Raw genomic sequence first — 13688 nt, forward strand, 5'->3', positions numbered from 1 at the left:
AATTTTTACTCTAGAGATTTCTCTGGAGAATCAGCACTTGCCACCTTTTTTGTTTTGATTCTACATTTATAAAATTTTACCTGTATAAAAGTAGGGATCATTATTTCCAGACGTTTAGTCAACATACACAGTCTAAAAATACATCGAGTTGCAGGAAAAAAAAAAAACCCAATACCCAACAAATTGAAATCAGAACCTAATACGTGAGGTAAATCAGTGAGATAAATAAGTGAGATTTATGAATACTTTCACATTGTAACTGAAATAATTCTAAGCATGTTCTTACTGCTCTTTGAAGGACTGTTCTGGAATTCTGAACACAAATACTGGACGTGCACTAGTTTAATGAATTTTAACAAGCTAAGCCAATGAACTATATCTGTAGACTTCTTGTTCCCCTAAATTTTAAGCCTCTATTCAAGTAACACATAATATTTCAGAGTCTTACTGCAAGTAATAAGCTGATGGATCTTCTTTCGTTTTTTGAACTGATGTCTATTCTGCTTTCAGTTTGGCTGTTTGTTTCAGTGGCTGTACATACTGAATGAACGTAACGCCTTTCTGCTACACTACATACATAGAAAACTAAGTCAGTGCAAATTTTAACCTCCAAATACAACTTCTCTGAAATATAACTGTAAAAATAAGCTAATATAATAATATATTAAACTTCAAAACATAGAATAGTGTAATGGTCAGTAGTAATAAACTGGATTGTTTCTAAGTTTCTCGAAGTAAAGGTTTGAAGTTAGAGACAGAATTTGCTGCAAGGAAATCAATAAAAAAATTACTACTTTTCCTCTTCTTTTTTTTTTTTTTTTTTTTTCTCCAAAAAAAGAAGAAAATAATGCTGCATAATAGGCTGAACTTGAGGGACAGCAAGCTTAACAATGTTGATAGACAAGTTCTAACAAATCTCATTGTAGCAGATTAAGTTACTATTCTCAGCTGTAGACTCTGCTCCCATCAGAAATCACTGATCCTTTCAAAAGCAGAGTTAGCAGAAGGCAATGTGTGCTGACACCTCAGCCACTTCTGTACTGTGTCTTTTATTTGGGCATCTTTTATTTGGGTTCTCTCTCTTAGACCTCACACTATTAACTTAAATGACTTGGGAACTAGCATTTTGGCCATGCCTGCAAATGACAAACTGAAGCAGAGGAGCTGAACGTGAAAAGCTAAGAGAAATCACCAAGCCTGTTAAGAACTGCTATGGTTTAACTGCAAGCTAAGCAAGTGTCTCACTAAGTAGCTAGAATCAGAGGCATCACAAATCCAGTCAAGAAAATAAATACCAAAAAAGTGAGGAAAAACAATTACTAATTGCTTAACAGTTTACACGCTAAGGTGAACAGGATCTGTTAGTCATATTATGCACCTTAAAGGCTGAATACTGAACTTCAAATTAGCTTTAAAATCCAAGAACTGAAGTCTTGCATGGAATTTTAATTGTCACATCAAGTCCCAACTACAGAAGTCATAAACAGCTCGAACATACGTAACACCAAAAGAACAGTGTTAAATATCCTTCTAAGACTTGACAGGAATGCGCACTTAGGACGGAACACAACACTGGTCTGCACTCACTACTCAGCCACATAGGTATGCAGCTGCAGTCATTAAATATTTGTACAAAAAAGACTTCAAAAATGTTGACAGAGGGAGAAACCTTACGAAGTTCTCACCGACATGAAGTTCTCACCAGAAGTCTAAAAGTGGCTTATACATTAAGGCAGGTTTGCAACTCAAGTTCTTCACTTAAATAAAATCATACACAAATCTTCAATACTTTACTTCCAGAGAGGTGGTATTTCAGATTTCACAAAACCTATTAAATACAATTGAAATCTGTATCGTGCGGTTGTTACCCATGTACTTTTCATTATGGTTAAATACATACAACATTTCACATGAGGTTTATAAACTACAACCACCACTGATCAGCCAGGAAGTAGACTCCAAGTTTCAAAAAGAGCCTGCACATACTTATTAGGCCTTTCTGTCCAACTCTGCAGGCTGTTCCTCCCATCAACCTTCCACAAATCAAAATACAACGCTTTGGAAGACAGGAGTTCACAGGCGAACTTCGAGTGTGTTACCAGACAGACAGACAGAGATATTTAGATTCTGATTCTTTGCTCTGATCTCCCAGCTCTTCACTTCCATTAAACAAAATAAATACATTCAGCTCCAGCTTATTACATACATTACATGCTTACAGCCCAATGCAATACAGTATCTAGTTGGGATTATCTGCCATATTTGTACAGAACAAATTTCAGTAAACCATAAAACTAGATTTCCTGTTGTTCAGGATAATCTCAGATATACCTTACTGGGTCTGACAAATGGTCCATCTAGCCGTCTGATTGAGGCAACCAGACTACTGTTAAGTGATAACCTGTGCATCCATCTTTTTTTTTTTTTGTTAAAGACATCAACGCTACATTTTCAAATATGAACCATCAAACATGGTCAAGGAATCAGTATGAACGTGACACTGGGTGCTTACATATGTTCCTATGGCAATAAAAGCCATTCACTACCCACTACGTAAAGTACCAGGTTTTTTCTTTTTAGCTGTTTCAAACCTGTAGTTTTAATCAATGTCATGCTGTACTTAATCATCCATTACCCTTTGCTTTTTTTTTTTTTTTTTTTTTTTTTTTTTAAAATCTCCAACACATTCCCTTCCAGCCTTCTTCTCTTCAAACAGATTTCATCTTTCTGATTTTTTTCTGAGAAGGCTCCAAACCTTCAGTGTTTTCAATGCCCTTTTCCATCTTTCTTTTTATTCTGCTATGTACTCCTAAAATGCAAAGACCTGAACCAGAGTGAAGATAGCAGGGCTTTCGCATAGCTGCACTGGGATGTCTTCTGGCATCTTGATGCCCTTCCAGATACATTCAGCATTTTGCTAGTTTTCTGGCTGGCACTCTACACAACATATAGCAAACAGACACCGGGGTCAAAAATAACTTTCTTACCAGTTCTGAAGACACTGGAGGTCTCAATTTTATTACACTTCGTAGACATCTAGTCATCTCACCATGCACTTGCTAAAAATTAGCTCAGTGCCAGAGAGTTCCTCTTCTCATTGTACTAGACTAGTATGTCATTATGCCTCATAAAAAAAGCAATATTCCTGTGTAACTTCATTCTTACAGAGAAATTTACCACAGAAATAGAAGAGGTAAATAAAAGTCGTAATGAGACTTTATATAATAAAAGCATCAGAAGATATAAATAACAAAGACAGCACCACAAAATGAAATGTTAAGTATAGCTACTGTTTGACAGGCCAAGCCAACCTTGAGACAAGGCACCACACTTGATGGGAAGGAGAAAGCAAAAGGTCGTAAGACTTATCAGGGTGTAGGAAAGCTATGGTCCAACACAGAAAACCTTTGTTTCCTTGTTAATATTGTCTGTATTGTCTATTTAGAGATCCAGCACTGAGAATGACTTGTCTTTGAAGAACTGCTAAGTGGAGAATTTAAGATAACAAAAAAAAAAAAAAAAAAAAAAGCCAATAGAAAAGCTGCAAAAAACAGTAACAGCAAAAACACAAGTCCACAATAAACAGAAAGATCTAAGGAAAATCAATATACCAGGACTACTCAAAATTGATCATATAACTACTCCCTAATAGCAAGAGGCTTACTAGTCTAAACAACGTATTGATATCAAAGTACAAACAATATAATTAAAAATGACTCCATAAGCTGTAAGCCAAAGTAACATTTAGCTGTCACTTCAGAACATCATATAGGCAGGTGCAGCGTTCTCTTTCTCAGCCAAGAAGAAATAGCTCTCATTGCACATCATTCTGACTTCTCCTTACTCGAAATCTGGCAAAACTTAAAGAAGCAACCTACAAAATACATTGAAATAACCAGTCCTTGAAAAGCTTTCTGCCCATTCTATTATCTTAAAAACACCCTCGTGATTTTTTTCTTTTGGTAAGCAGGATGTGTGCCATTTACTTTTCTTGGAATCCTAGCTTTTCTTAAGATACTTTCAGTCCTTAATCTTTTTATCTTGCTTGAAGAGTCAATGAAGAAGAAATATATGGTCAGAAAGTGCCTATTAGACTGCAGAAGTCTTGGAGTGACTCCTTCCTCCTCTTCCCACTGAAGTCAGGTAAGTAGCCACTTCAGCTAGTGCTCATAACAGCTTGAAGGAACATGCTATGTGGAGAATCAATTGATGACCACCAAGTCTTGAATTAAGAAAACAGCACACACTTAACAGTCTAAGAATGGGCAAGAATCAAGGTGATAATTCAGTAAAAGAGATCCACTAATCTACTAAGAACTTAGGTTCAAACAGACTTTTAGTGCTGTTTACAGCTCTTAAAAAAAAATAAAGACAAAAGCTATTCCGCTGGTCAAAACCCAGATAAATACTACTGGGCTCCTAAGTCATTTAGGCAGCCCAACAAACAAGGCAAAACCAACCTGATCAGCTTTTACCTCATTTACTCTAAGGGACTGTGCTAATTCCTCCCTGTAAGTAATTAGGTTACTGATTTAGAACACATTTTGATTACTGGAAAAAAAAAAAACGAAATGGTACAAGCTTGCATTATGTTTAATTATCCCACAACATCAATCACCACCTTTAAATACCTATCCAGTTCAATTTTCACTCTCTTCCCTACAGTTGAAAGCTTCTAATACTATTTAAACAAAATGTAAATGTTATTGCATGTTGACACTGAGCAATTCCATCACTTCTTGATCCTACAGATTCTGCAGAGAGCACGTGATTTCCACTAATACTATATTCTCCCACTAACACAGGACTGTTTGTCTGCTGACATCACGTCCTTTCAGACACTGGGAGAGACTGCTCTCTGAAAACAACTTCTTGCCAATATTAGATTTGCAGTTAACATCTATTAAACACAATGCAGTCATCTAACCTTTTTTCTTTTTCCTCTACAAAAGCAGCTTAAGTTTTCTTAGTCAAGATACAGCGCATTAAATCATGATTAACTTATCTCAACTTTCCTTAGCAGTAGCACACAAAGCAGGAGCAATTTGATTAAAGGCAATAAACACGGGTGACCATTAATTTTCCATCAGGACAGTAAACGAACACTGAATCATCTGATATTAAGGTCAAGCATGAGTTTTACATGCAGTGACATCATAGTGTAAAAACAAAGTTGTCGTGATATCCACCGTGCTATAGAATTTAGCAACTCAGTACCCTAACTGCCATGAAGAAAAAGATGCTTCTCTCTCTAGGTTTCTCCTTTGCTGCACCAAAGACCAGCTCCTAAATAAGTGATAAATAGAGAATTAATTACCAAGACATATACCTTCATTGTCCTTGATTGTGAAGATCATCTCAGTTCAAAACACTTGGTTTTTACATTTTAATATTCAACTGACTGATCTCTTTGTCACTCAGAGGCCAAGAATCAGCCCTAAGGAAACATCAAGTGAAGTTCTTTCTCTTAACAGCATTTTTACCAAGGCATCAAACCAGTTACATTTTACCTGCTTTTCAGCCTTGAACAAGATGAACTTTGATTATTTTTTCCTATACCTCATTAAGTGCCAGCCACTCATATGCCATTATATAGCTAAGAATAATCTGTATATGTATCACCAGAAACATTTATAGCAGCATACTACTCAACTAAGTAACACTCTTAGGCAGTAGTATATGTTGTCCTCTTTCGATCACATCTATTTGTAAACAGAATTCTGTAACTAATCATCTCAACACTACAAGCTGAATACTTCTTTTCCAGCCCTAAGGCAGGAATGCATACGTTCAGCTCCCAGCACGCACTGCCAGGCCAAAGAGCAGTTACTGAGGTTGCACTGGCACTTCCTGGTTATTAAAGGATTCAGGTATGCTGAATTCAACACTTCAGAGCATGAAGATACCACTGAAGAACTTCACACTGTGACAACGAAAATTCATATTGACTATTCATGCAACAGCTGATCCAAATACAGTTACATGCTTTAGATGCTGACGCACTGACTATACAATATTTGAGTACCATCTATGCCTCTTGTAAAAGATCATTTACCTCTCCCACCACTTCTAAAATAACCTTATCAGAAATCACATCCAGTACTGAATTACTTTTTCCCACAACAGCACCTATGAGGGTCTTTGAGTTGTCTGTTCCCAGACTTCCCCAGAAGGTAAATCAAGACAAGGATAAAATTTACAGTTTGTTTTCTATCTTATTTCTCTAAAGAACCTCCTTCTCCAGAATGTCCATCTATCACCTTTTGTTCTTTCAGAATTTTCAAGGAGATGGGAGTTCATTTTTAGTGCTGATAAAGCATAGCAAAAGAATACTGAAGTTTACAGTTATCAGCCATGAGCTGCACTATCACGTGCTCCAATTGTCAAGACTGTTCTCTAATTCTAGAGAATAAATTAAAAAAAAATTAAATACAAAAATTAAACCAAAATCAACAACTAAAATTGTTAGCATAAAACCACAGTAACTATTTCTCACTCAGCACTTTTTGTAAGACACTTATGGCCTACCAGAACAGACAGATGATGCAATTAGGCAAATAAATTCAGGAAACAAGGCATCCAGGCAATCTTTATGTAACAGATAATTGCACATACGATGAAACTATTTATTTCTGTATCTAATTATTTGGCATCTAACAAGAAAGAATAAAGTCCACAACAGAATCCAAATGTCATGCCACCTACTAGGCTTAGCTCACAGACAACCAACCAAGCTCCCCTCTACAACAAGAGCAAATTATAGATGCTGTTCAAATGTCAGGCTCATCATCTGTAAGAACTGGCAAATTTAGCCAAGAATACAACTAAAGAGAAAGCTTGAAAACAAATAATTCCCAGAATTTAGGATCATGTTCAATAAAATACTCCTCCTCATCATTCAGAACTGTGACTACAAGCAGGAACATGGGTTCACATCACCATTTTGTGCCTGACCATACCTCCTGCCAGACAGTCCCTTCCCAAGCATTACCATCTCAAGAACAAAATTGGCTGGCACTGGGAAGTGTCTCACAACACAAGACCCACCAGGCTAGCACGTAAGCATTCCTTTTGGAACTGACAGATGTAGGTTGTAAGTTCTCCCAGATAGCTGAAGGATTTGAACCCAAATCTCAGTGTATTGCCCAGGTACTCAAACTTACTGCGTTTCCCACTTTAAAGAACAGAACCATTCCTTGTACAATTCTGCATTACCAACAGTAACTACTTACTTTCTAACGTAGCTGATGCAAACATCCAGTTGGGCCTTTTTTTCTTCCTACACAGCTTTGTATTAATTGCAATTAAACACCTTTGCTGTATAAGCATCTCTTTACCTATAGGTACACATAGCTTATCATTTCCATTTAAAAACAAAACAACAACAAAAAAAACCAACCAGAAAGCCACAAAGCTCACTTTTAAATAGCCTGGTATATGAACTACTATACAGATATTTACAGTTTTTTATAGTTTTTCCTCTTTGGAATTTTAAAATAAAATTTTAAAATAACTACACCTAAAACATTTTATAATATAACTAAATTGAAAGTGCAGGAAGGAGAATGCACAGACAAAACACTTCTGTCACAATTGCTAAAAAACTGAGCCACATTATAATAAAACATGGTACCAGCCATTGTATCCAATGTTAAATCACTGAACACTCCCCTGAAAACAGTTTCTGCACTCACAGGTGTACCAGCAACTGTTTGTTCATTAATAGAAGGAAAACAACACAACGGTACTTAATTAATATTTACAAGTATACATTGAGGCTTTCTAATGAATGACCAAAGTTGTAATTATACTACTGTTCCAAAAACCATAATGTCGAGTCCTTCCACAACGCTACCTATCGCACTGAGAAAATTAAAATAAAGAAAGAAAATAGAAGCCCATTGCTAGAATACTTAAGGATTTAAACCACAGCATATGAATACAAACATGGATCCTGCCACCTAAGAAGTAGCAAATCGCTGGAAATCTTAGCCTACAGCATTCTGAAAGCCCAACATTGTAAAAGAACGCTTGTTAATCACAAGTGTAAACTGGAAAAAAAAAAAATGAACAGCTGAAACAGGTAGTCAGAACTGTTAATACTTGGTGCTAAGAGCCAGTCTTTGACATCCCAACACAATTTACATCTGAAAATTCTGCGGGATTTTTAAAAAACTGCAGCTTCGAACTCCAGCAAGAGATTTTAATTAAAAAGCACCAAATTGGGTGTTAAAAAATATGGTTACGCATATACAAAACAGATCCTTACAAGCTTCAGACTACATGAAGTGTTCCGTGTCCACAACCCTCGGTATGAATGGTAACCTCTGTAACCTTGTTTAGTGTTTCTATATCAGGTATTGTTGTGGTAATGAAAGACATCTGACACTCCTCAACGGCCTGAGCAACTACTCCGAAATCCGAAGGCAGTAAATCGGTTCAGTGAAGAAATATTTCCATTCACATTTTTAAGTAAGCTCAGTCCTTTTGAAACTAGTTTCAGTGAGATCGAGGTAAAGCCATCATCATCTTTGCACCAAGCACTACTGTCCATAGCCATTCTACAGAACTCAAAGCAACATCACAAGCACTGGATGTGAAGTTTGGAAGCATTACTTTGAGAAGAGTTAGGTGATCACGTACTAGCACTTAACTCTGTATTACTGTAATAACAGACATGTTAATTAAATTTAACAATCTACTACGCTGGCTCAAAGTGCTGCAATATAAATATTTGATGCCTCATTAATCCACCTACAATACTAACCATTAATTAACCTTTTAACATGTGAAATACAGAGGGCTTTTGGGATCACAGCATGTCGGAAGACAGTTAATGTGTATAAAACACAGCCAGGCTCGAACAGCAATCAAAAACTACCCCATTTTTAAGAAATTCAGGAAAAGCATCTCGACCCTCCAGAAGAAAGGTCTTTAGAAAGCACAAGAAGCTGCACACTGAGCCAGAGGGCATTTACAACAACACCAGAACTTCTTTAGAAGTTTGCCTACAGACATCCAAATGTCAACACCAATGCAAGTATTTTGTCATAGCCAGTCAACCACGTAGCTAGTTTATGCTCAAGTAATTCCACTGAAGTGGCTTTAAGAATTATCACTCAAAAACACTAATAGATGCTTCCTTCAAATACATCCCTCATTATGCTTTTTTCCCGAGATCCGTCTCATGGAAGAGATAAGTAAGAAAGTTATTTTAAACGGATATGTATATGCACTGTTAAAGCCAGTGGTTTACCAGAAGGCCATACCCAGAAACTCAAGTTTCGGTCGGTACCGTCCGACTGCAGGAGCTCCTAGTCTCCACGCTCTTTGTTGCTGCCAGCACACAAAGCGGCTCCTCAGTCAGGAGAGCACTGCCGCCACAAGAACGCAATCCTTACGGGCTTCCTGAGCCACTAAAGGGCATAAAACACGCTGGAAGTCGTACCTACAGCACCTAATTCAATCTGACCCAGCAAACCTTTCCAACACAGCACAGGGCGACGTTCCACAGGGGCATCACTCCGCAGCGCCGCGCCTCCAGCAGATCAGACGTGCAAGAGCTTCCGACCTCGGAATGCGAGCACACGCGTCCTCTCACACACAGGCAGGGCACTTTCCTCACGGCCTCGGCCCGCCAGCCGGCAGATCCGGGCTAGTGGGCTCCCAGAAGCCAGCCCGGCCCGGCCCGGGCGCCCCCGCGCTGCGTGCAGCGGCTGCGAGCGCCCGCGGCACAGACACCTGTAGCCGAGTGGCCCCCGCGGGTTGGGTTCCTGGGCCACGGCGCAGCCCGAGCCAGCGGAGAGCGGGGATGGCCGCGGAGCCCCCGAGCTCGACTCAGCCTCGCCACCCGCTCGGCTCCGGCCCGGCCGGACGGCGGGCCTGCGCCGCGGGGAGGCTCCCGGGTCCAGCGGCTTCGCGGACTGGACCTGTTGCTCGCACGCCGGGCGTTGCACTGCGCTCACCTTTTTTCCTTCCTTGCTGCAGCTATCGCCGCCACCAACACTCTCCGCCGAGTCGTCCGCTGGAAGTCACAACCTCCCGCGGAGTCTCCCTACCGAGTCCGCGGAGACGCCCGGCCGCAGCCCCCGCGGAGCTGCGCAGCCGCCGCCGGTCCCGGCCCGGGTCCGCCCCGCCCGCTCCCAGCTCCGGCCGCCAATCCCCGCCCCGCCCGGCCGATGCGCGCAGGCGCGGAGCCGCTCCCGCCGTGCCGGCGCTGGCCGCCAGACAGGCCGGGGGCGGGATGGGGTCGGTTGAGCGCGCGCGCCCCCTGCCGGCCGGGCGGGGAGGGGCCGCTGCCAACGGTCGCTTCCAGCGGGCGCCACCAATGGCTGCCGTCGAGATTGCGCGGGGAGAGGAGCTGCCGCCCCAGTTCTCGTCGAGGGCCGGTGCTCCCGTTCCCATCCACACTCATGCCCGTTATTCTGCCACAGCTCCCTCTCTTTCCCCAGTCGGACACCTCTGTGGGAGCGCTTCCCACCTTGATCGGAACCGGTTTGCCTGCCGGCCCGTTCCCAGGCACCCCGTGCCACCGGCCCTTTTCACCCCTGCTCTCCTCCTCATCCCCCCTGTTCTCCCTGCACCGCTGCTGACAGACAAGCTGGACTGGCCCCAGCCAGGCTTGGAAGGAACACGTTTGCTCACATCTGAGAACCCGCCTGTGGGTGGGTGAGCGGGGGCTGAGGCGCGGAGGCGGCCCGGAACGCAGCGTGTGGAACGGCAGAGGTAAGCGGGCATTACGAGCAGCTTTACCAGGCTGTCTGCATCAGCCACGGTGTTTCACAGAACCACAGACTTAAGCACTGCAGTGTGTGAGCGAAACTCTGTATTCCCTCCCCTGGATTTTCAGGCTAGCCCGCCTACATCTTTATCATTAAAAGAAATGCTATACTTAAAAAACCAGAATATAGAAAGGCTTTCATAAGCCACTAAAAAAGTCTAAACAGATACCTTTCCATTGTTCATCTTTCTTCTCTTCAGTTTAACCATTTACAACTTTATCATTTAACTCTGAATCGAGTCATTCTCCATAATGAAATTCAGGTAAAGACCTTCAACTTCTTACAGTTCTACTCTGTTCTGTGTTCTCTTTGGATCCCCTCTAAACACACAAATTTTTTATGTCACAAACCAGATGCCGCACTTTTCTTACTGTATAAACTCTGCTTGACTTCATGTTAACGTAAAAGCCAACCAGTTACCTATGAATGAAACAATGAAAGTATTCTGCCTTTGCACAATGTGGCTCAAACTTCCTGGGATGTCTTTTTGTTGGCAATTTTCAGAATATCTTTTTGTTTGCCCTTCTCAGGATAGTAATGCCTAGCTGTCTTGCAACTGCACTTAACTGGATCTTTCCACTTTGACCGGTAAGTGGGAAGTGGGAGAACTGCAGCCCTACATGACGTTTAAGTATCAGTGGATTGCAGTTAATTACTTGGAAAAGGAAAATGAAGGGAAAATGTGATTGTAGTTATTCCTGACCGAACAGAACCAAGTATCATTCTTTTCACCTTCATTTGAAAATAGTGGAAGTTCACACGAACCTTTTTAAAAAATCTTTTTTGGCAAAAGGTCTGAGAACTTCTTCAAAATACGATACTTGTCTATAAGATATAATGGCTGCAAAAAGTATGTAGATTTAGCAGTTGACTGTTCACATCGTCATCCAAACCCATCTCTAGTTTAATGTCTTTTCTACATGCAAGGCTAGGATAAAGAGATTAAAAAAAAATAATAATGAATTCCAATTACAGCTTCTCTCAACTGATAGCACTTCTCTTTCCCTCACAGAAAGTCTTATTGTCTCTAGTTTGCATGTTGCCCTAAAGCCAGTTTTTATACCATTTTAACTGAATTTTCTTCAATATATTGTGCAGTTTTTCATAGTGCAAAGAAGGATTCACAACAGTTCTAGAGTTTCTCTTCTTCCCACTTTGTTCTCTTGTACATTCTTGTACACATTCTCTTGAATGTGTAGCTGAAGTTTTCATCTTTTGCCAGAATGGATTGCCAGACCAGGTTAAGACTGAGCTTCGGATATCTCTTGGATATATCTGCTTAAGGATCTATTTGTTTCTTTGGTAACCAATCTCCTCCCTCTGGCTTTCACAATCCCTAATATTAGCCTTTGCCCATCTGGCAAATCCATTCATAAGATGCTTGAATGAGGAGGACTTGGCTAATTCTATCCAACAGATTAAAATATTCCATCAGGCCAAAAAGTTGTCATACCTGAAAACATTTCGCAACAGAGCACTGGATCAGCAGCATTATTTGTAAAGCATCAGACAACTTTTCTCTTTTAAATCATTATGTTAGCAATTTAAATGGATGGATCTGCTGGTTTGTTTTGCCTTGTGGATGCTGTTTGTTGGCATGCTGAGAATACAAAAACTGCTGAGAGAAAATCAACATCTTGAATTTAACAAAATACGCAAATTAGAAAACAGATACAGAGAAAGAAGGTGAATAAGAGGATGAGGAAGGACAATTAGAAGATGACTGACTGGGAAAATCAGAGCTCTTAGTCATCTGTTTCATCTTAATTGCCTAGCTGTTCACATGAGGATATAGTAACACAGTTCTCAAAGGAATTTGAAAAATGACGTACCAAAGTATTATAAATAACCCATTCCATCTATTCTTCAAAGTTTTCAATATTTAAGCAGAAATTAATAGAAAATAAATATGCATCTAAAACCTTTTTTTGAGTTTGGATCTTAGAACACCTTGATTTTAGAGGTTTAATTTTAACAGTATTATTATCAGTGGTTGTGGGATCACAAAAGCATGTTTGGAGCCACAGAAACGAGGTATTAAGGCAGCCTTACTACTGAAGAACATTCTTTTTCTAAGGCTGATGTCTTCATTCCAGAAACAAATGCATGTATTTTTACAAAGAATATGTTTACTTTCAGTTATCTGAGTTTTACATTTTAGTGTCACTGTTGGCCAGCAAGGTGATGACATAACTGCTGATCAGTCTAAATCTGGCTGATTCTAATCAATGGAAAAATAAATGTTTTTGGCAAGTCCAGACATCATCCAAACAGGACAAAGTGTTTACTTTGAAACCATTGCCCTCTGGAGGGAGAATAAAAAATCACAGAAGGATTAGGTAAAAATTCCCCTTTATGTCACTGTGTAGCTGAACAGAAGTTTTACCTATGCAAAAAGGAATGCTCTTTCAAAAGCCCACAGAGTCCACAGTGCCTTTGCCAGTGAGGGCTGGAGGAGAACTAATCCCCATCTGTCTTCCCCATTACTCTCCTCCCCTTTATCTCTAAACTCTTTATCACTAAACTCACTGAACAACTATTGTACAACAGATGTACTTTCTCTTCCAACTTCATCTTGTATTCCTTCCAAGTCGGTGTCATCCCTTTTTTATCTGCCAAAATAATTCTTTTTTCTGCAATCTCTAAAGAATTCTTGCCTTCCTGATATCAGTCTGTATCCCATCTTCTTTCTTAACCTTTTCTTAACCCATTTTTCTTAACCTTTCTCTGGCTTTTGTTGTTATCTTAACACCCTTCTTGATCTTTTATTCTTGCAAAGTTTTGAGAAATTGTCTTATTTTTTTCTCTCTGATTTTATGCGTGGTATCTATTTAAATAGGCTGATTTCCTTCTGTCTCTGGGACCTTCACAGGAATTTTTCCTTTGGCTTTTAGGTATTGAGTGTCT

The 13688-nt window shown here is 40.1% G+C and overlaps 1 protein-coding gene across 1 annotated transcript in view; it reads right to left on the reverse strand.

The window, feature by feature from the left end:
* PALS1 (protein associated with LIN7 1, MAGUK p55 family member) overlaps nt 1-10130 on the reverse strand; it is a 51864-nt gene extending 41734 nt beyond the window's left edge. The window contains exon 1 of the mRNA XM_052695204.1: nt 9966-10130. The gene's annotated coding sequence lies outside the window, so the exon portion shown is untranslated. The remainder of the gene's footprint in view (nt 1-9965) is intronic.
* Between the last annotated feature and the right edge of the window lie 3558 nt (nt 10131-13688).

This window comes from Tympanuchus pallidicinctus, unplaced genomic scaffold (genome assembly GCF_026119805.1).
Source record: "Tympanuchus pallidicinctus isolate F22 unplaced genomic scaffold, pur_lepc_1.0 scaffold3, whole genome shotgun sequence".
NCBI classification, from domain to species: domain Eukaryota; kingdom Metazoa; phylum Chordata; class Aves; order Galliformes; family Phasianidae; genus Tympanuchus; species Tympanuchus pallidicinctus.